Here is a 21,615-nt window from a genome sequence, read left to right as displayed (position 1 = left end):
TCCAAATACTGGAAAAGGAAGAATGCTCCAACCCCAAACCCAGCAGAAGAAAATAAAGAACTAAAATTAGAGCAGAATTAAATGAAATTAGAAACAAAAGAATTATACAACAGATCAACCAATCAAAAACATAGAGTTTGAAAAGGTTAATAAAATAGATAAACCTTTGGCTAACCTAACCAGAAATAAAAGAGTAAAATCCCTAATTTCATCAATCAGAAATGACAAAGGCCACATAACAACAGAATCCTCAGAAATTCAAAAAATCCTTACTGAATATTACAAAAAAAACTCTATTCTCAGAAATATGAAAATCTGAAAGAAATTGACCAATACTTGGAAGCATGCCAGTTTCCTAGACTTGGCCAGAAAGAAGTGGAAATGTTGTACAGACCTATATCAAGTAATGAAATAGTATCAAATAAACAAATTCTCCCAAAAAAGAAGAGTCTGGGACCAGATGGCTTTACATCAGAATTATACCAAACCTTTAAAGAGGGACTAGTACCTATACTACTTAACCTTTTCCAAAACATCAAAAAGGAAGTAATACTTCCCAACACATTCTATGAAGCAAATATCACCCTGATTCCCAAACCAGGAAAAGACCAACAAGAAAAGAAAATTATAGACCAATATCTCTAATAAATATTGATGCAAAAATATTCAATAAGATCCTACCAAACATAATTCAACAACATATCAAACAAATTATACATCATGACCAAGTGAGTTTTATCCCAGGGTCCCAAGGCTTGTTCAATATACATAGATCTGTAAGTATAATACATCATATAAGAAAAATAAAAAAACAAAGACCATATGATTCTCTCAATTGATGCAGAAAAAGCTTTTGATAATATCCAGCATCATTTCTTGATCAGAACACTTAAGAGAATAAAGAAGGGACATTTCTGAAACTGATAGAGGCCGTCTACAGCAAACCTGCAACCAATATCATACTAAATGGAGTAACATTTAAATCATTTCCACTCAGATTAGAAACCAGACAAGGTTGTCCATTGTATCCACTGCTTTTTGACATTGTAATGGAAGTCTTAGCCATCACAATCAGGCAAGAGAAGGCAATCAAGTGTATCCAAACAGAATCAGAGGATATCAGACTGTCACTATTCCCAGATAATATGATTGTATATCTGGAAAACTCCAGTGAATCAACTACAAAACTCTTAGAAGTGACCAAGGAATACAGCAGCATCTCAGGATACAAAATCAATACTCATAAATCTGTTGCCTTTATATATACCAACAATAGTCAAGCTGACAAAACAATCAAGGACTGTATTCCCTTTACAATAGTGCCAAAGAAGATGAATTATCTGGGAGTGTACCTAACAAAGGATGTGAAATATCTCTATAAAGATAATTATTAAACTCTGAGAAAAGAAATAGCTGAAGATGTTAATAAATGGAAAAACATACCATGCTCATAGCTAGGAAGAATCAACATTGTTCAAATGTCTATACTACCCAAAGCAATCTACAGATTTAATGCAATCCCTATTAAAACACCTCTTTCATACTTTAAAGATCCAGAAAAAATAGTACTTCATTTTATATGAAATCATAAAAAACCTCGAATAGCCAAGACATTACTCAGAAATAAAAACAGATCAGAAGAAATCACACTACCAGACTTCAGACCATACTATAAATCTATCCTGATCAAAACAGCATGGCACAAAAAATAGAGAGGTAGATGTATGGAAGAGAATTGAAAACCAAGTGATGAATCCAGACGCTTATCATCAGTTGATCTTTGATAAGCCTATCAAAAATATAAATTGGGGAAAAGATTCCTTATTTAACAAATGGTGCTGGTTGAATTCGCTGGTGACTTGTAGAAGACTTAAACTGGACCCATACCTTTCTCCTCTAACAAAAATTGATTCTCACAGATAAAAGACTTAAACCTAAGACATGAAACTATAAAGATTCTTGGAGAGAGTGCAGGGCCAACACTTGAAGAAATTGGCCTGGGAGAATACTCTATGAGGAGGACCCCCCCAAGCAATTGAATCAATACCAAAAATACATTTCTCAGATTTGATCAAACTAATAATCTTTGCACTGCCAATAACACAGTAAGTAAAGCAAGTAGACAGCTCTCAGAATGGGAGAGGATATTTTCAATTTATGTTTCTGACAAAGGTCTAATACCCAGAATCCACAGAGAACTTAAACTTATTAATAAGAAAAGAACAAGTGATCACATTTCATTGTGGGCAAGAGACATGAACAGAAGCTTCTCTGAAGAAGACAGGCACATGGTCTACAGACACATGAAAAAATGCTTATCATATTTAATCATTAGAGAAATGCAAATCAAAACCACTTTGAGATATCATGTAACTTCAGTAAGAGTATTGCACACCTCAAAATCTCAAAACTACAATGTTGGCATGGATGTGGAGGAAAGGGAACACTGCTGCAATGCTGGTGGGAATGCAAGCTAGTATTTTTTTTTTTTTCGAAAGAAGTTTGGAGAACACTCGGGGATATAAATGTAGACCTGCCATTTGATCCTGCAATTAGTCTTCTAGATGTATATCCAAAAGACCAAAAATAACTCTTCAACAAAGTTATTTGCACCAGATTGTTCATTGCAGCTCAGTTCATAATTGCCATTTCATGGAAGAAGCCCAAAATGCCCATGAACCCATGAATGAATTAATAAATTGTGGTATATGCACACCATGGAATGCTATGCAGCATTAAAAATGGAGACTTTACCTCTTTTATGTTTTCATGGATGGAGCTGGAAAATATTTTTATTAATAAAGTACCTCAGGAATGGAAAAAAAATATTCAATGTACTCAGTACTATTATGAAACCAATTTATAATCACTCACACTTTGATGTGAAAGATGAGTCACAACTATATCCCAAGATGAAGGAGAGAAGGGGAGGGAGACAGGAGGGGGAATTGGTTTGATGGAGGGATGGTGAACGGTGCTCCCACACCTATGGAGCATATTGCAAGGGTACAAGTCAAATCTATCAAGCATAGAAAACAAATGTCTTAACACAATGATTAAGTGAACGAGGTAAAAAGCTATGTTGATCTGTTGGATGTAAGTACTCTGATTTGTACAAAGAAAGAACACATGGAATCCCACACAGGCATAAATGTATTCATGATCTATGCATATATGACTTAATAAAAGGAAAAAAAATAAAATAAATTCTCCCCTAATTAAGACCAAAAAAAAGAAGAAGAAGAAACAGATTGTTTCATTTTTATTGATAGTTTTATGTATATAAACAAATAGATTATAAGATTGTAAGGGTAATCCATGATGTGGCTCACGGTTTAGCAAACAAGTCTGAGCTCCACATCTTGCTTAACAAGTAAGTTACAAATAGGTGATGGGTATAATTCCTAGGTAACATTTCCCTACCTTTGAAAACTAACATGGGCCCTTTGGTCTCCAGAGAATCAATCCCAGGGTAAGTAAATTCTAAATAAAATTTTCCTCAGAAGGTGCTGTAATTAGAACTAAAATCTCCTAATATTTTTTTCCTTCCAGTTTGTTGTTCTTTTTTTTTTTTTTTTTTTAAATCATAGCTGTGTACATTAATGCGATCATGGGGCACCATACACTGGTTTTATAGAACGTTTGACACATTTTCATCACACTGGTTAACATACCCTTCCTGGCATTTTCTTAGTTATTGTGTAAAGACATTTATATTCTACATTTATTAAGTTTCACATATACCCTTGTAAGATGCACCGCAGGTGTAATCCCACCAATCACCCTCCCTCTGCCCACCTCACACCTCCCACCTCCCTCCCCTCCCTTTCCCCCTTCCCCCAATTCTTGGGCTATAACTGGGTTATAGCTTTCATGTGAAAGCCATAGATTAGTTTCATAGTAGGGCTGAGTACATTGGATACTTTTTCTTCCATTCTTGAGATACTTTCCTAGGAAGAATATGTTCCAGCTCCATCCATGTAAACATGAAAGAGGTAAAGTCTCCATCTTTCTTTAAGGCTGCATAATATTCCATGGGGTACATGTACCACAATTTATTAATCCATTCATGGCTCAATGGACACTTGGGCTTTTTCCATAACTTAGCAATTATGAATTGGGCTGCAATAAATATTCTGCAACAAATATCTTTGTTATGATGTGATTTTTGGTCTTCTGGGTATATGCCTAGTGTAGTAGAGGAATTATAGGATTGAATGGCAGGTCTATTTTTAGATCTCTAAGTGTTCTCCAAACATCTTTCCAGAAAGAATGTATTAATTTGCCTTCCCACCAGCAGTGTAGAAGTGTTCCCTTTTCTCCACATCCACGCCAACATCTCTGCCCTTGGGATTCTGTGATATAGGCTAATCTTACTGGAGTTAGATGATATCTCGAAGAAGTTTTGATGTGCATTTCTCTGATTAAAGATGATGAGCATTTTTACATATGCCTGTAGCTCATGTGCCTGTCTTCTTCAGAGAAGTTTCTCTTCAAGTGCCTTACCCAACCTGCGATGGGATCACTTGCTCTTTTCTTCCCTATACGTTTGAGTTCTCTGTGGATTCTGGTTATTAAACCTTTATTGGAGACATAACCTTCAAATATCTTCTCCCATTTTGAGGGCTGTTTGCTTGCTTTACTTACTGTGTTCTTGGCTGTGCAGAAGCTTTTTAGTTTGATAAGGTCCCAGTAGTGTATTTTTGAAGTTGCTTCAATTTCCCAGGGGTCCTCCTCATAAAATACTCGCCCAGACCGATTTCTTCAAGGGTTTTCCCTGCACACTCTTCTAGTATTTTTATAGTTTCATGTCTTAAGTTTAAATCTTTAATCCAATGAGAGTCTATCTTAGTTAATGGTGAATGGTGTGGGTCCAGTTTCAGTCTCCTGCAGGTTGCCAGCCAGTTCACCCTGTACCATTTGTTAAATAGGGAATCTTATCCCCACTGAATGCTTTTAATAGGCTTATCAAAGATCAAATACCGGTAAGTAGCTGGGTTCACCTCTTGGTTCTCTATTCTGTTCCAGACATCTACTTCTCTGTTTTTGTGCCAGTACCATGCTGTTTTGATCAGTAACGATTTGTAGAATAGTCTGAAATCTGGTAGCATGAGTCCTCCTGGTTTGTTTTAATTTCTGAGTAATGTCTTGGCTATTCGAATTTTTTTTCTGATTCCATATAAAACGAAGAATTGTTTTTTCAAGATCTTTAAACTATGACAGTGGAGCTTTAATAGGAATTGCATTAAAATTATATATTGCTTTGGGTAGTAGGGACTTTTTTTTTTTTTTATAGAGACAGTCTCACTTTATGGCCCTTGGTAGAGTGCGGTGTCCTCACTCAGCTCACAGCAACCTCCAACTCCTGTTCTTAAGTGATTCTCTTGCCTCAGCCTCCTGAGTAGCTGGGACTACAGGCGCCGCCACAACGCCCGGCTATTTTTTGGTTGCAGTTTGGCCAGGGCTGGGTCTGAACCCGCCACCCTCGGTATATGGGGCCGGCACCCTACCGACTGAGCCACAGGCACCACCTGGTAGTACAGACATTTTAACAATGTTGATTCTTCCCAGCCATAAGCATGGCATGTTTTTCCACTTGTTAATATTTTCAGCTATTTCTTTTCTTAGAGGTTCATAGTTCTCTTTATAGAGATCTTTCACATTCTTTGTTAGATAAACTCCTAAATATTTAATCTTCTTGTGGACTACTGTGAATGGAATAGAGTTCTTAACTGTATTTCAGCTTGACTTTTGTTGGTATATAAAAAGGCTACCAATTTATGAATGTTGATTTTTTAACCTGAGACGCTGATGTATTCCTTGATCACTTCTAAGAGTTTTGTAGTAGAATCCCTGGTGTTTTCCAGATATACAATCATATCATCTGCGAAGAGCGAACGTTTGATCTCTTCTGACCGTATATGGATACGCTTGATTGCCTTTTCTTCCCTAATTGCGATGGCTAAAACTTCCATTTCAATGTTAAAGAGCAGTGGAGACAATGGGCAGCCTTGTATGGTTCCTGATCTGAGTGGAAATGATTTCAATTTAACTTCATTCTATACGATACTGGCTGTGGGTTTGCTGTAGATGGCCTCTATCATTTTAAGAAATGTCCCTTCTAGACCAATTTTCTTAAGTGTTCTGATCATGAAGGGATGCTGGATATTATCAAAAGCTTATTCTCCATCAATTGAGATAATCATATGGTCTTTGGTTTTTAATTTGTTTATGTGCTGAATTATACTCATAGATTTACGGATATTGAACCAGCCTTGAGACCTTGGGATAAAACCGACTTGGTCATGACCTATAATTTGTTTGATGTGTTCCTGGATTCTGTTTGTTAGGATCTTGTTGACTATTTTTGCATCTATATTCATTAGTGAAATTGGACTATAATTTTCTTTCCTTGTTAGGTCTTTTCCTGGTTTTAGGATCAGGGTGATTATTGCTTCATAGAACGTGTTGGGTAGTCTTCCTTCTTTGTCTACCTTTTGGAACAGGTTGAGTAACATAGGTACTAATTCCTCTTTAAAGGTTTGGTGGAATTCTGATGTGAAACCTTCTGGTCCCGGACTTTTCTTTTTAGGGAGGTTTTGTACGGTTGATGTTATTTCAGACTTGGTATGGCCTGTTCAACATTTCCACTTGACTCTGGCTAAGTCTTGGAAGGTGACGTACTTCCAAATATTGGTCAATTTTCTTCAGATTTTCATATTTCTGAGAATAAAGTTTCTAGGAGTATTCATTGATGATTTCTTGAATTTCTGAGGAGTCTGTTGTTATTTCTTCTTTGTCGTTTCTGATTGACGAGATTAGAGATTTCACTCTTTTTTTCCTGGTTAGGTCAGCCAAAGGTTTATCTATTTTATTGACCTTTTCAAAAAACCTACTTTTTAATTTATTGATCTGTTGTATAATTATTTTGTTTTCAATTTCATTTAATTCTGCTCTAATTTTGGTTAGTCCTTTTCTTCTACTGGGTTTGGGGTTGCAATGTTCTTCCTTTTCCAGTTGCTTGAGATGTCCCATTAAGTTGTTGACTTCCTCTCTTTCCATTCTCTTGAGTAAGGCTTGCAGTGCTATAAATTTCCTTCTTAGTACTGCCTTTGCGTTATCCCAGAGGTTGTGGTAATTCATGTATTCATTGTCATTTTGTTCCAAAAATTTGGCAATTTCCTTCTTAATCTCATCTCTGACCCAGCTAGCATTCAACATAAAGTTATTTAACTTCCATTTTTTTGTATGAGTTTGCAGGTTCCTGTTGTTACTGAGCTCAACTTTTATTCCATGGTGGCCCGGGAAGATGCAAGGAATAATTTCTATTCCTTTAAATTTAGTGAGGTTTGACTTGTGACCTAAGATATAATCAATTTTGGAGTATGTTCCATGGGCTGATGAGAAGTATGTGTATTCGGTTTTGTTGGGATGAAATGTTCTGTAGATGTCTGCTAAATCCAAATGTTGGATGGTTAGGTTTAAATCTAGAATGACTTTTCTCAGCTTCTTATTGGACGATCGATCCAACACTGCCAAAGGAGTGTTGAAATCTCCAACTTTTATGGAGCTGGAGGAAATCAAGTTGCTCATGTCTGTTAGAGTTTCTCTGATAAATTGAGGTGCATTCTGGTTGGGTGAATAGAAATTAATAATTCAAATCTCATCTTATTGAGTATTACCCTTAACAAATATGAAGTGACCATTTTTATCCTTCCTTGCTTTTGTTGGTTTAAAGCCTATTGTATCTGCAAATAAAATTACAACACCTGCTTTTTTCTGATTACCATTTGCCTGAAATATGGATGACCGTCCTTTCATCCTGAGTTCATATTTGTCTTTTAACGTAAGATGTTACTCTCGTATGCATCAAATATTGTGCCTGAGTTTTTGTATCCAGTCAGCTAACCTGTGCCTCTTTAGAGGACAGTTTAAGCCATTCACATTATTGGAGAATATTGATAAGTCTGGTAAAATTTTGGGTATTGAGTTTTTTGAATGTACAGTGGACATTTTTAATCCTTTCGCCACTGTGGAAGTTGCAGTTTGAACAAAAGTTTCTGAATTAGTTTACTTTTGTGGTAGATGATTGGGCTGGTCATTATGGAGGATAGGTCTGAGAATATCCTGAAGAGCTGGTTTGGTTATGGCAAATTTCTTCAACATATGAATGTCATTAAAGTATTTAATTTCTCCATCATAAATGAAACTCAATTTAGTTGTATACAGGATCCAAGTTTGAAAGTTATTTTGTTTTAGAAGAGTAAAAGTTGATAACCACCCTCTTCTGGTTTGAAAAGTTTCAGCAGAGAGATCTGCAGTCATTCTATTATTCTACCCTTTGTAGGTAATGGATTTCTTACGTCTGGCTGCTTTGAGAATTTTCTTCTTCATATTAACTTTGGTGAAGATAATTATGATATGCCTGGGGGATTCTTATTGGGATTTAGTCGTGCTGGGGTTCTGAAACTGTCTGCTCTGTTAATTTCAGACTCTCATAGCATGTCTAGAAAATTCTCTTTTATAATTTCATGGAGAAGGGTCTCTGTGCCTAGCGAGGTGTCTTCATCGGTTTCAGGGATTCCAATGAGGTGGATATTAGCATTCTTTGAATTATCCCAGAGCTCTCTGAGAGAATGATACTTTTTTTTTTCTCCATTTCTCTTCCTCTTTGAGAGTTTGGGAGCATTCAAAGGCTTTGTCTTCAATGTCAGAAATCCTTTCTTCTGCTTGCTCCACTCTCTTACTGAAGGATTCTACTGTATTTTTCTTATCTTTGAGGTCTGCAAATTCTTGCTTCATTGAGAACAAATCTTTGGTGGTTTTGTCTTTAAATTCATTAAATTCTTGAGACAACTTTTGAATTTCTCCTCGAATTTCTAATTCTGACTTTTGAATTGCTGCTTGAATTTCTAATTTCAAAATTTTCTCCATTTTATTATTCTTGTTTGTAATCCAAATTCTGAATTTGATTTCTGATATCTTGGCCAGCTATTTATAAATGGGATCTTCAGTTACATCTGCCATATCTTTTCTTGGGGGGGGTGTTGATCTATTCTGGTTATTCATGTTACCAGAGTTTTTCTGCTGATTCCGCCCCATTATTGTTTTACACCTTTTCATTTTACCCATGGAGCTTTGTTGAAGACCCATACAGTGATATGGCCTGAGAAACTGAGGACCTGTTTGGTGTGGTGGGGCTAAGTGGTTCTGTCTCATTTGCAGCTGGTCTCTGTTCGACCCTAGTGGAACAGTTACTCTGGGTTGAAGTCTCAGCTGTGGAGAAATACCAGCAATTAAGTCACCCCACCCCCCACAGGCAACAATTGTAAAAGGAAAATCAAACCTTCCTACAACCATACACCCAGGGCACCACCTGAATAGTCCTTGGTGATTTGCTCAGTTCAAAAGGTCCAAATCAATTGTTTCTGTCAGCATCTGTCTCAGGTGGGAGAGTTTAAAAGGTCTCTGGCAACTGGATCACAGGCATCTGGTGACTACTCTGATATGCCTTAGTCCAGTGCTGCGTGGAGTCAGGAGGAGCCACCCAGCACATAGATAAGTCTGGGAAGGTGATGCCTTTTCCCCACCTTGTACCTCTGTCACACCCAGTCACTGATAGCCCTGCAGTTGGCTGACCCAGTTGCCTGTAGTGAACAGATACTCCAGGGGTTTGCACCTGTCTGAATTACAAGGAAATCTATTTCTCCTCAGCCAGTCCATTGTGCTCTGGCTCTATCTAGCAGGAGGAGGTGAGTCCTGACAACCTCAGGCACTTCATGGAGGCTGTCCGTTGTTCACTCAGTTCCAGCTCAGCCCCTGATTGATGTTACTGACAGAACAGAACAGAACAGAACAACTTTGCAGGAATTTGTTTCTGTCCTTGCTAAAGTCCCCTGCAGACGAGAAGCTGTTTTGAGTTCCCAGAGCCTGTGCCTCAGGCCCTGTCTTTGCTCCTGCAGGTTTGTATTTGGTTACCTGTCAGTTCTTGCCTGCTGCCTTCCTTTGTCTATAGGCTGACAATCCCCTGAGGACCGAGTGCATCTTAGGCTCAGTAAAGCAGTCCTCTGTGTCAGCCCTACCCTGGGAACTTCCCAGTCTGCGAGTGCATTTCTAGTCCCTGCGCTCCACGCAGGTCTGTACCGCCTCAGGCAAACCCTTTACGCATGGGACCTTCGTTTCTGTCCCAGATCTTTTCCACAGTGTTTGCCTTCTGAGTAGATTCCCAGCTTCCTCTGGTTGCCCAGGAAGACAAGGGGTGTGGCTTCAGAATATCCGGGAGTGAGCCCTATTATTGCTAAAAGACGGCTGCTGCTCTGTGCCTCAGGGCACTACTGCTCCGGTGTGGTTCTCTCTCAGCCAACTATCCTCTCTTCATCCTCGCCCCAGAGTCAGCACTGAATAGCTGCAGTTTAGGCACTGTCCACACCCATTGAGAAATCACCCAAGAATCTGGACTCCTGGGGGACAGGCCTCCAGACCTCAGAGTGAGAGCGGAGGGGAGTGCTGGGAGCTCATATTTGCAGGTAGAGAATATATACAGTTTTATACAGTTTTGTGCCTGGCAGGCGAACGCTGTGGCACCCTAGTAGGGGAGGTAGGTCCAGTTTTTAGAGGGTCTATATCATGAAGTGTAGTGGGAGGACCTTTGAACTCTGCTTGTTTGTTTGTGGGGCACTCCAAGCTGTTCTCGTGGGGCAGGGGACATCCATCTGCTTGGTGATCAATTTTGTACCTTTTGTTTGTATCCTTAGGGTCGCAGCTCATCTCGGCAGGGTTGATGTGTGTTCTTCAACCTTCTCTCTTGGTGCAGCTCAAATCCACCAGGTTACTTGCTAAATTTCTGTCCTTTAACTCTCCTTCTGGATGGGAACCTCTATGGAAAGCTAGGTTCAGTCAGCCATTTTGTCTCTTCCCCCACGTCCTAACATTCATTCAGTATCATAAGCAAAATTATTAAATGGCCCAATGATTCCTACTTCTTGGTTTATAGTGTCTATCCCCTGTATAGTACTCTAGTGCTAAATGTAGACAGGATGTCTGCATGTGTGAATGTAATGAATGTTATTCTCATAATTTAGGTGAAGGTATTTTACTACATGGAACTAACTTTGCATTAATTAATTAAAAGGGAGATTATCCTGGGTGGTTCTGACTTAATCAGATAAGTCCATTCAAATAAAGACTAAGACTTCCAGCTTGGAGCTGGTAGCTCAAGCAGCTAAGGGGCCAGCCACATACACTTAGAGCTGATGTTTTAGAATCTAACCCAGGCCTGCCAAACAACAATGACAATTACAACCAAAAAATATCTGGGCATTGTGGCAGGCACCTGTAGTCCCAACTAATTGAGGGAAGAGAATCACTTAAGCCCAGGAGCTGGAGGTTGCTGTGAGCAGTGATGCCATGGCACTCTACCCAAGGGGACAGCTTGAGGCTCTGTCTAAAAAAAAAAAGACAGACTTTCATAAGATGGAAGAAATTTCTGCTCAATTTGAAAAACAAAACAACTGTGAGTTCTACAGATGCAAGGAAGTTAATTTTACCATTTCCTTAGAAAAGTACACTGAGCCTCAGATGACCTGTAGCTCTGGCCAATACCTTGATAGTAGCCTCATGAGACCCTTAATAGAGAACACAGCTGACCATTGCCTGGACACCTTGACCATGAAAATTGTGAGATAAGAAATGAAATGTCATTTAACTATTAAATTGTGTTAATTTATTATACTACAGTAAATCATTAATACACTGAGAATCTATAGTATGTGCTTGTTAGTGTGCTAAGAACTTTACACATATTAACTCAGTCAATTTTCATTGAAAATCCTATGAAAGAGGTAGTATAGTTTTCTTCACTCTAAGTAACTTGCCAAAAATCAAACATATAATAAACAAGTATTCTCAACCCAGGTAATCTGGTTAGAGATTTAAAAATCTCTATGCTTCTTTATAGCTGCATATATGCATACAATTAAGATAATTTTATAGGTATATTAGAAGTCAAGGATTGGGTATGACAAGAAGAAAAATATAGAAATGTATATTTGTTGCACTGTCCTAAGCATTTTTTTTTAATGTTACTCGTATTTAACCCTCTGTAGTGCACTGAATGGTGACCTTCTACCCTAAAATATATGTGCCTGCACTAATCCCGAGAATCTGGGAATGTTACTTTACTTAAGAAAAAAAGTCTTTGTAGTTGTAATTAATTTAACAATTTGTAAATGAAGAAATCATCTTGGAATATCCAGGTTGGTCATAAATCTCATGACAAGTGTTCTTATAAGAGAGAGACAGAATGATATTAGACAGAAAAAGAATAGGCAATGTGACGGTGGAGGCAGAGATTGGAGTGATGTGGTGACAAGTAAAGGAATGTTGACAACCATAAAAAGCAGAAAAAGATAAATAAATAATTCTCCCTGAAAGCCTCTAGAGGGAATATGCCCCTGCTGATATTCTGGCTTCCAGAACTACAAGACAATAAATTCATGTTGGAGCATATTGCAAGGGTACAAGTCAAATCTATCAAGTATTGAACACAAATGTCTTAACACTGTGATTAAGTAAATGAGGTGAAAGATACATACAAAACAATTATGTTGTTTTAATCTATAAAGTTTATGATGATTTGTTTTTGAAGCCCTAGGAAATTAATATGCCCATAGAAATTCATATGAGGTCAATGATACGTATATTATTTTGCAGATGAAAAAACTGAATCCCAAAGAAGTATATGTGATAATTAGCTTAAGAGCATCCTGCTATGGTGTACCAAAGCAAAATTCCTATCCATATCTGTTTAGTGCCAAAGGCCTTGCTATTCTCCAGGGCTTCAAGTTGCCTAGTGATATAAATACTCTGCTGGAAGGTTGGAAAGAATCTGAGGGTTATAGGCGGTTGAAGTAGAGCTGAAATCTTCACAGGAGATGAACAAATATTTTTTGTTTTGGGAAGTCATTTAAAGATATTCACACATGCATTTTCTAACAAAACCCTGGTGAGCCCCCAAATAAAACATCCTCTTTCACTTGCAGTTATTTGTCCTGATGTTTAATTTGCATTGCCCAATCTGAGAATGGTGAGAATTGAGAAGGGCCACAGAGAAAGGGGCTTCAAGGGAGGAAAGCCTGGCCTACAGAACAAGGAGGTCTAGAAGACTCATAAGAATGTGGGTATGAAGTAACCTAGATAACCAATGACCAATAAAAAGAGACAATAATCACTGACCAACAGTAAAAGGCAATAATACCTGGAGACACAAAGGCCAATGAAAAAGTTGCAATTTCACCCCTAACAATAATTATGCCACACATAAAACTTGAAGCATGCCTGTCTTTTGTCACCAACTCAGTACTAATGATGCCATCTAGTTCATCTTCACTGAAGAATTATCTTGGCATGGATAGGGCTTACTATAGAAATTTGATAGCCATGTAGAGGAATGGGGATTTGAAAAGAGATTGACTTTGCCTCACTTCCAAGTTCCTCCTCATATGTGTGGCACAGTCTGTCTTACATGCTGTTTCTTCTTTTCAAGAACACCTTGGAAAATTCTATTTTTCCATAATTTCCCAATGGTTATCTTTGTAATCAACATCATTGTTTCTGAATTAAAATAAATCTGGATCATCAAAAAGGGCAATTTACTTATCCCAAAATACAAGGCTTTTTATTCATTGGCTCTGGCCACCTTGCCAGCCATAACCTTTCACCACTGACATCTACTAACTAATTCTTAATTCTAGACCATTGAACTACTTGTTCTTAAACTGGTAAAGCATCCACGATAAATTCTGTAACTTTCCATAGACAATTTTCCTGGAATTCTTTCATTTATTTTTCTGCTTAGCTAAACGCTAATCATCCTTCAAATCTTAATTTAAGGCTGCATTATTACTTCTATTCTAGTGCACCACTATCAAAAAATAATCTGTTTAGTTGTATACCTCATGATAATGTGAGATCCATGAATGCCAGGATTATTACTTAGTAACTCCGTATTCCCATTATATAACACTAGCCAATCAGCAAACAGGAAAAAGCAGTTTTTAAATACTTAGAAGGCTCATTAGAAGAACATTTCTCAAGCTTTATGTATATATCTAAATCACCTAGGAATCTTGATAACATGTAATTTCTTATTCAGTATGTCTACAGTAGGTGGCCTAAAGTTTATTAAGAAAAATGCATTTTTGTAAAATGTTAGGAGCTAAAGGCTTTTTAGAAAAAGCATCTAGCAAAGACATCAAAGAGGCTTAAATGTGCATTGCAATTTCTATCAATTTGTATTGCCTGCCTGGGTTACAGGTTTAGAAAAATGCTGAGACACAAGTGGAAAGAGCAAAAAAATAACTATGACTGGTGAACAACATCTCTTATAGGTAAGGAATAGAGCAGAGGTGGGAATTATGCAACATTTATGCAGGCCAGTCGGTAGCTCAACATGTTTATGTATAGGGAACTAAGGCCTAAAGAGTGGATAGAACATTTTCATGAAACCACAGCAAATCACTGCCCTTTATAAAAATCACTGGGACATATTAAAGGATAAAAAAATAATATACATGTAATAATCTTAAGTCACCACACATGTTAGAAGTATAATTGCAAATTTAGTTGAAGTTGAAGTACCCTGTGTATCCCTCAATAATCTATTTTATTCAAGATGAGAGCTTACTTTTTATATATGATATATATCCTTAATTTTGTGTATTATACTGTTCTGCATATTTAAAAGCTTCACATATGTTGTTTCATTCTTTGCATACCTCTTGGCAAATTATTTTGTCATTCAAATTGTTTTTTTTTTTAATTCATTTCGGTTGTCTTCTTTTCAAAATGTAGGAATTTTAAAATATATCCTGGGTATTAATCATTTGTCCATTTTGAATGTAAATACCATTTCCTAGCTTGTTACCTTATCTTTTCATTTATTTAATGGTGTGCTTTAATGAATAAAATTTTAAGTTTTTATACAGTAGAATATATGAATTTTTATTGTAATGGTTTTTGTTTTACATATCTTTTTATTTTTTATTTTTTGTTTTTTGTTTTACATATCTTTTAAACAAAATTTTTTCCTAGCCAGAAAACATCAAAGATATTCTCCTAAATAGTTTTGGCTTATGTTTTGGAAAGTGTATACTGTATCTAGTATTTTAATATTAGTTTTAAAACTGTCACATACACATTTGATTTAAGGTCCAAAGTAGAAGAGTACCATTATCTTCATATTTAACAATATAATATAACAACTTTGAAATGCTTTAATTTCAATCAATCTTTTCATCTTCCATGTATTGTCCACTATTTTTGTCAGTCTCTTTTTTGTAAGTTCTGCAATTTTTATTCTTAATTTTTCTCTTCTTTTGTGGAAAATGTTTAATTTTACCTTAATAATTACATGGTACTTTAGCACTGAACATGATACCAGTCTAATAGTTATGTTTCTTTCAGAAATTTGAAGACAGGCTTTTATTCTTTCAGTTTAAGGTCTGATTTAACTTTATATATTATTCTATTTTAGATAATTGGTATTTATTTTGAAGCCTCTTTGCCTTTAGTATTCCTTGAATTTACTGAGAGAACTGTAGATGTGGACCTAAAAGCAAAATGATTCAGTCTGGCATTACTAAATGCCTCAAATCTGAGGATTCAGGTAATTCATCAGTTTGGTAAGCTTTTCATTCATTGCCTTTTTAGATATTTTGTCTCTCTTATTTTTAGAAATATTTTCCATGACTCAGCACCTGTCGCTCAAGTGGCTAGGGTGCCAGCCACATACACCAGAGCTTGTGGGTTTAAATCCAGCCCGGGCCTGCCAAACAACAATGACAACTATAACCAAAAAATTGCTGGGCATTGTGGTGGCACCTGTAGTCCCAGCTACTTGGGATGCTGAGGCAAGGGATCCCTTAAGCCCATGAATTTGAATTTGAGGTTGCTGTGAGCTGTGATGCCACAGCATTCTAACCAGGGTGACAGCTTGAGTCTTTGTCTAAAAAAAAAAAAAAAAAGAAAGAAAAGAAATGCTTTCCATGTGTAACTCCAATAAAATGCTTCATAGACCTTCTAATTTTATCCTTTGATGTTTCTTTACCACTCTTTAATATATATTTTTTCATCCCCTTTGTGCCTCTATGTTGCATCTGGATATCTTCCTATTATCTCCTTATCTCCTTTCTAAGTTCACTAAGTTTCTCTTCATATTTGGCTAATCTGCAGTTTAACCTAGCCATTCAGTTTTAAATTTCATTGGTTAAATTTTTACTTCTAGTTCCATAAGGCTGTTCTATGTCCAAGTTTGGGGGTTTTGTTTTATTTAAGAAACAACTTTTTATTTTAGAATAGTTTTAAATTTACAGGAAAATTACAATAGTACAATGTCCCCATAATCCCCACAACCTGTTTCTCCTATAATTAATATAATATTCCACAGTAGTATGGTACATTTGTCACAACTAATATACAATTACTGAGACATCATCATTAACTGAAATCTATACCTTACTTGATTTTTAAACATTTATTTTCAAATTCCCTTTTACCATCTCAGAATCCCGTCCAGGATATTACATTAAATTTAGTCATCATTTCATTTAATGATCCTCAAATGCGATTTTTCTTATTTATTTCTCATAATAAGACTGGGATTATGATTTTTGATAGGAAGAACCCTGAGATAAAGTTTCATTTTCATCACATCATATCAAGGGTACATACTATCATCATTACTTGATGTTGAACTTGATCACCTCAAATGAGGTAGTTTTTGTCAGATTTCCCTTTTGAAAAATTGCTCACCTCTCCCTACTCAAGATGAGATTACATATTTTAAAAATAATTTTGAACATGTATATTTCAGAATCATTACCTGGTAATTTCTTTATTTCAACTTTTTTAATTAATTGAACAGAAAAGGCAGGGTATTATGATCTTTGTTGTTTTACCTGAAAAACAAAATGTATTTTCATTGTGGCTTGTATATTCATATATTTTATTTGTATGGTGAACTCATCTTCAGTTGGGGTTTATTTTGGAAAACCTGTAAGACCTGGATGGAGGATGTTATCCAAGATTAATTCATTTCAAAATGTTAAGGGGATACAAAAGTATTTCTGGCATGGATATTTTGAATGATACTTATATCAGAGATTTTGGCATGCAGAATAGACATTTTAACAATGTCTATACTGGACAGTATATATATATATATATTTTTTTTTAACAATGTTGATTATACCAATCTGTGAGCATTAGATATTTTTGTATTTGTTTGTGTTAACTGCAATTTTTTTTTTCATCAGTATTGTATGCTTCTTTAAAAGATTGTTCACCTTTTTGGTCAACTGTATTCATAGGTAGTTTATTTTCTTCATAGTTGCTGTAAATTATGTTGAATCTTTGATCTCCCTTTCAACTTGATTCTTATCAGCATATAGAAATGCTATTGAGCTGTGTGCATTGGTATTATAACCTGAGACTTTGATGAATTTATTTATACATTTTAGGAATCTTCAGGGTTTTCTAATTTCGACACCTTATCATTTGCAGAGATAATTTCACCTCCTCTTTCTAGGTTTGTATGCCTTTTATATCTTTCTCTTGCCTGATTGTTCTCTGATTTCCAGTACTACATTGAATAAATGTGATATTAGTGGGAAAGTATGTCTTGTTATAGTTCTTAGGGATGATGCTTTAAAATTTCCCCAAATCGGTATGATGAGTTTTTCATGGATAGCTTTTATCATTTTGATGTATGTTCATTCTACACCTAGTTTGATTCAAGTTCTTATCATGAAAGGTTGCTGGATTTTTTTTTGAATGCTTTATGATAATACATGTTCTTTGTTTTTTCTTCAGTTTATGTGGTGAATCATGTTTATTGATTTTCATATGTTAAAACATACTTGCATCCCTGTAATGAAACCGAATTGATCATGGTAAATTGTCTTTTGATATCCTGTTTAAGAAGTTTTGCTAGTGGTTTTTCAAGGACTTTTGCATCTATGTTCATATGGGATACCGGTCTGTACTTTTTTGTTTTGTCCTTTTCTAGATTTGGTATCAAGGTGATACCAGGTTCTTAGAATGAATTAGGGAACATTTCTGTTTTCTTGATGTTATGGAATAATTTCTCCAGGAAAAGTACCAGTTTTTTTCTAAACCTTGCAGAATTCTACTGTGAATCCATCCACCTGATCTAGGGCTTCTTTTGTTTGTTCATATATATTTTTTTTATTATTGCTTCAAACTCACTGCTCATTATTGATCTGATCAGAATTTCTCTTTTTTTTTTTTTTTTTTTTTTTTGTGGTTTTTGGCCAGGGCTAGGTTTGAACTCGCCACCTTCAGCATATGGGACTGTTGCCCTACTCCTTGAGCCACAGGCGTCGCCCCAGAATTTCTCTCACTGATGGAAATATGAGAGGTCATAGGTTTGCATAAATGTATTCATTTCCTCTTGGTTTAATTTTTTAATTTTAAGTTAATATGAGAGTATATAGTTAGTTTACATGAATTGCTTTTGTAAGGTTAAAGACAGTGTTGTAGATGTGTCTTTCTTCTAAGAAGTGTGTCATGTACCTGTGCAATGTACCCTTTTTTTGTGGAAAATTACTCAACTTCTTTTCCCTCATTTAAATAATAATTTAGATTTTTCTCTCATGTGAGCATGTAGTTGTTAATCTACTAGTCTCAAATTAGAACTTATGGCATACAATGCTTATTTTTCCATTCTTGAGGTACTTTGCTCAGGAGACTATTCTTCAAATCTATGAAAGTTGTTACAAAAGATACAAAATCTCCATCTTTGTACAGATAAATAGTGTTACATAGTATACATATACCACCATTTCTTAAGCCATTCAGATGTTGAAGAGCATTTTGATTTTTTTCACATCTTAGTGATTGTTAATTGTGCTGTAATAAATATTTGACTGTAAATGTCCTTATGGTAAAATGAATTCTCTTTCTTCCTTTTGGGTAGGCACCTAGTAATGGAATTGCAGGAACAAATGGGACATCCACTTTTAGTTCTTTCCATCAATGCTGAACTAGATTGAAGTCCCATAATTCATGCAGTTTCAAAACACAACAGAGTTTCAGCAACAGGTTACACCTTGGAGAAGAAAGATAGTCAGAACTTGAAGACAAGACTTTTGAGCTAACCCCATCATTTAAAGAAACAGAAAGGAAGAGAACAACAAAAAAAGTCTCTTAGAGATGCTATGCAAAGCATTTAAACATCTCAATCATAGACATCTCTAAAGAGGAAGAAGAGAATACCAAAAGCATTGAAGCTCTAGTTGAAGACATTATAGTTGACAATTTTCCAAGCACTTCCCAAGACCAAAACATAGTCTCTAAATGGGTATTGAAATCCAGGATGATTCAATTTAAATAAAGCATCTCGTAGACAAATTGTAATTAACTTGGCCAAAGTTGAAATGAAAAATAAAATTCTGCAAGCTTTCAGATATAAGCAGGAGCTTACCCATAATGGAAAAACCATTAGGGTGTCAACCGACTTCTCTGATGAAAGTTTACAACCCAGAAGTGAGTGGTCTCCCACCTTCAGTTGTCTCAAATAAAACAACTGCCAGACTACAATTCTGTTTCCTACAAAACTATCTTTCATGTTTTATGAACAAATCAAGTATTTTACTGACAAGCATATATTAAGGAAATTTGTCCCTACCAACTCAGTTCTGCAGTAAGTACTCAGATCTGTGCTGTACATGGACTAACACAATGGACCTTCAGCAAAGTAAAGACACCTGGAAATTAAAGGACAATGCATAGAAGCTTCCACCATGTCCCTAGTGATAAAACAAAGCAACAGACCTTCACACAGGAAGATGAATAGAACTCTACCCTTCTTACAGTTCTCTCAATAAATATAATGGCTTGGATTCCCAGCCAAGAGGCAAGGGTGGCTTTTGCCTCCAAAGAAAAACAAAGACAATCCAAGTATATTCTGTCTTTAGGAAATCCATCTAACTCCCAAGGACAAATCAAGACTCAATATTTTAGGCAAATGGAAATCAAAAGAAAGCAGGAATTGCAATTCTTTTTGCAGACACAATTGACTTTAAGGAAACAAAAGTAAAGAACTACAAAGTTAAACACTATATACTGGTCAAGGGAACACTGCGACAAGTAATCATTTCAATCATAAATATTTATGCACCCAATATAATTGCTCCCAGATTTATAAAGTGAAGCATACTTGTTCTGAATAAAATGATAACCAACAAAATCCTAATAACTGGGAATTTCAACATCCTACTGACAGAAATGGACATATTCTCCAAGCAGAAACTTAAGAAAGGAATGATAGATTTAAAAATAACTCTAGAACAAGTGGGATTAACAGACATATACAGAACATCTCATCCTAGTACTATTGAAACATTGTTCTCTTCAATTCATGGATCTTTCTCCAAGATTGATAATATACTAGGACACAAATGATACCTCAACTAATTAAAAAATAGAAATTAAATCTTGTATTTTTTTCAGACCACAGTGGAATAAAAACAGAATTTCTCTAGGTTTTCTAATCTGTTTTCATAGATTTTTTTTATACTATTCATGGATAATATTTGTTATTTATATAGTATCAGTTATAATGTCTCATTTTTCATTTCTGATATCATTTGAGTCTATTCTATTTCAGTCTAACATGGCTAGTGACCTATCAAAGTTATTTATTTTTTCAAATAATCAACTTTTTGTCTTATTGAACTTTTATTACATTTTTTAATTTCATATCATTTAATTTTTCTCTGAGCATTATCATTTCTTTTTTTATGTTGGTTGTGGGTTTGGTGTGTTCTTCTTTTCCTAGTTCCTTGACATGTTATGTTAGGTTACTAATTCGTTATCTTTCTTTTTGATATTGGTGTTTAAGGTAATTTTGTATAAGACATACAAAATATCTGAACCAATACTTTAAATATAAGTGAATGCAAGGTCTGGCAATTAAATTCATGAACTCCTCCCAGAAAAAGTTCTGCATAACTAATTGCTGAATATCACTATAGTCACTTTCAAAGGACTCCCTTTGGAAAGCTATTCTCTGATACCAGTGCCCAGTTTACCCTTCAAAGCAATTTGAATCTCTTTAGAGTTGTGTTCATGTCAACATGTCATCATGTCTTGCTAAATAGTGCTCATTATGGTTGTTAGGTGTTTTTGTGTGCCATATGATGACAGCTCTGATGGGGGCCAGCTCAGGTGAGTTGGGAGAATGTTCCAATACACTTATTTGTTTACTGGCTAAAATCTCCCTCACAGACAGGGCTGTGTGAGATGGTACATTGTGATGATGCAATAGCCATGAGTTGTTGGTCAAAAGTTTAGGCTGTTTTCATCTACCTTTTTCTTCACCCTTTTTAGCACTTTCAAATTTGGTTAAACATTGGTCCAGTTGGTGTAAATTCATAATGACTAATACCTGTGATACTGTAAAAGATTAGCAGCATCATTTTGACTCTTGATTTACACTGACAACATTTTTGGTTATGGAGAATTGGTTGACTTCCACTGTGTACTGTGGTGTTTTGTTATGGGGTTGTGTTGGTACACTTACATATCATCACCAGG

Source organism: Nycticebus coucang, chromosome X (genome assembly GCF_027406575.1).
Source record: "Nycticebus coucang isolate mNycCou1 chromosome X, mNycCou1.pri, whole genome shotgun sequence".
NCBI lineage: Eukaryota > Metazoa > Chordata > Mammalia > Primates > Lorisidae > Nycticebus > Nycticebus coucang.
The sequence above is the reverse complement of the archived record's forward strand: the minus strand, read 5'-3'. Positions refer to the sequence as shown.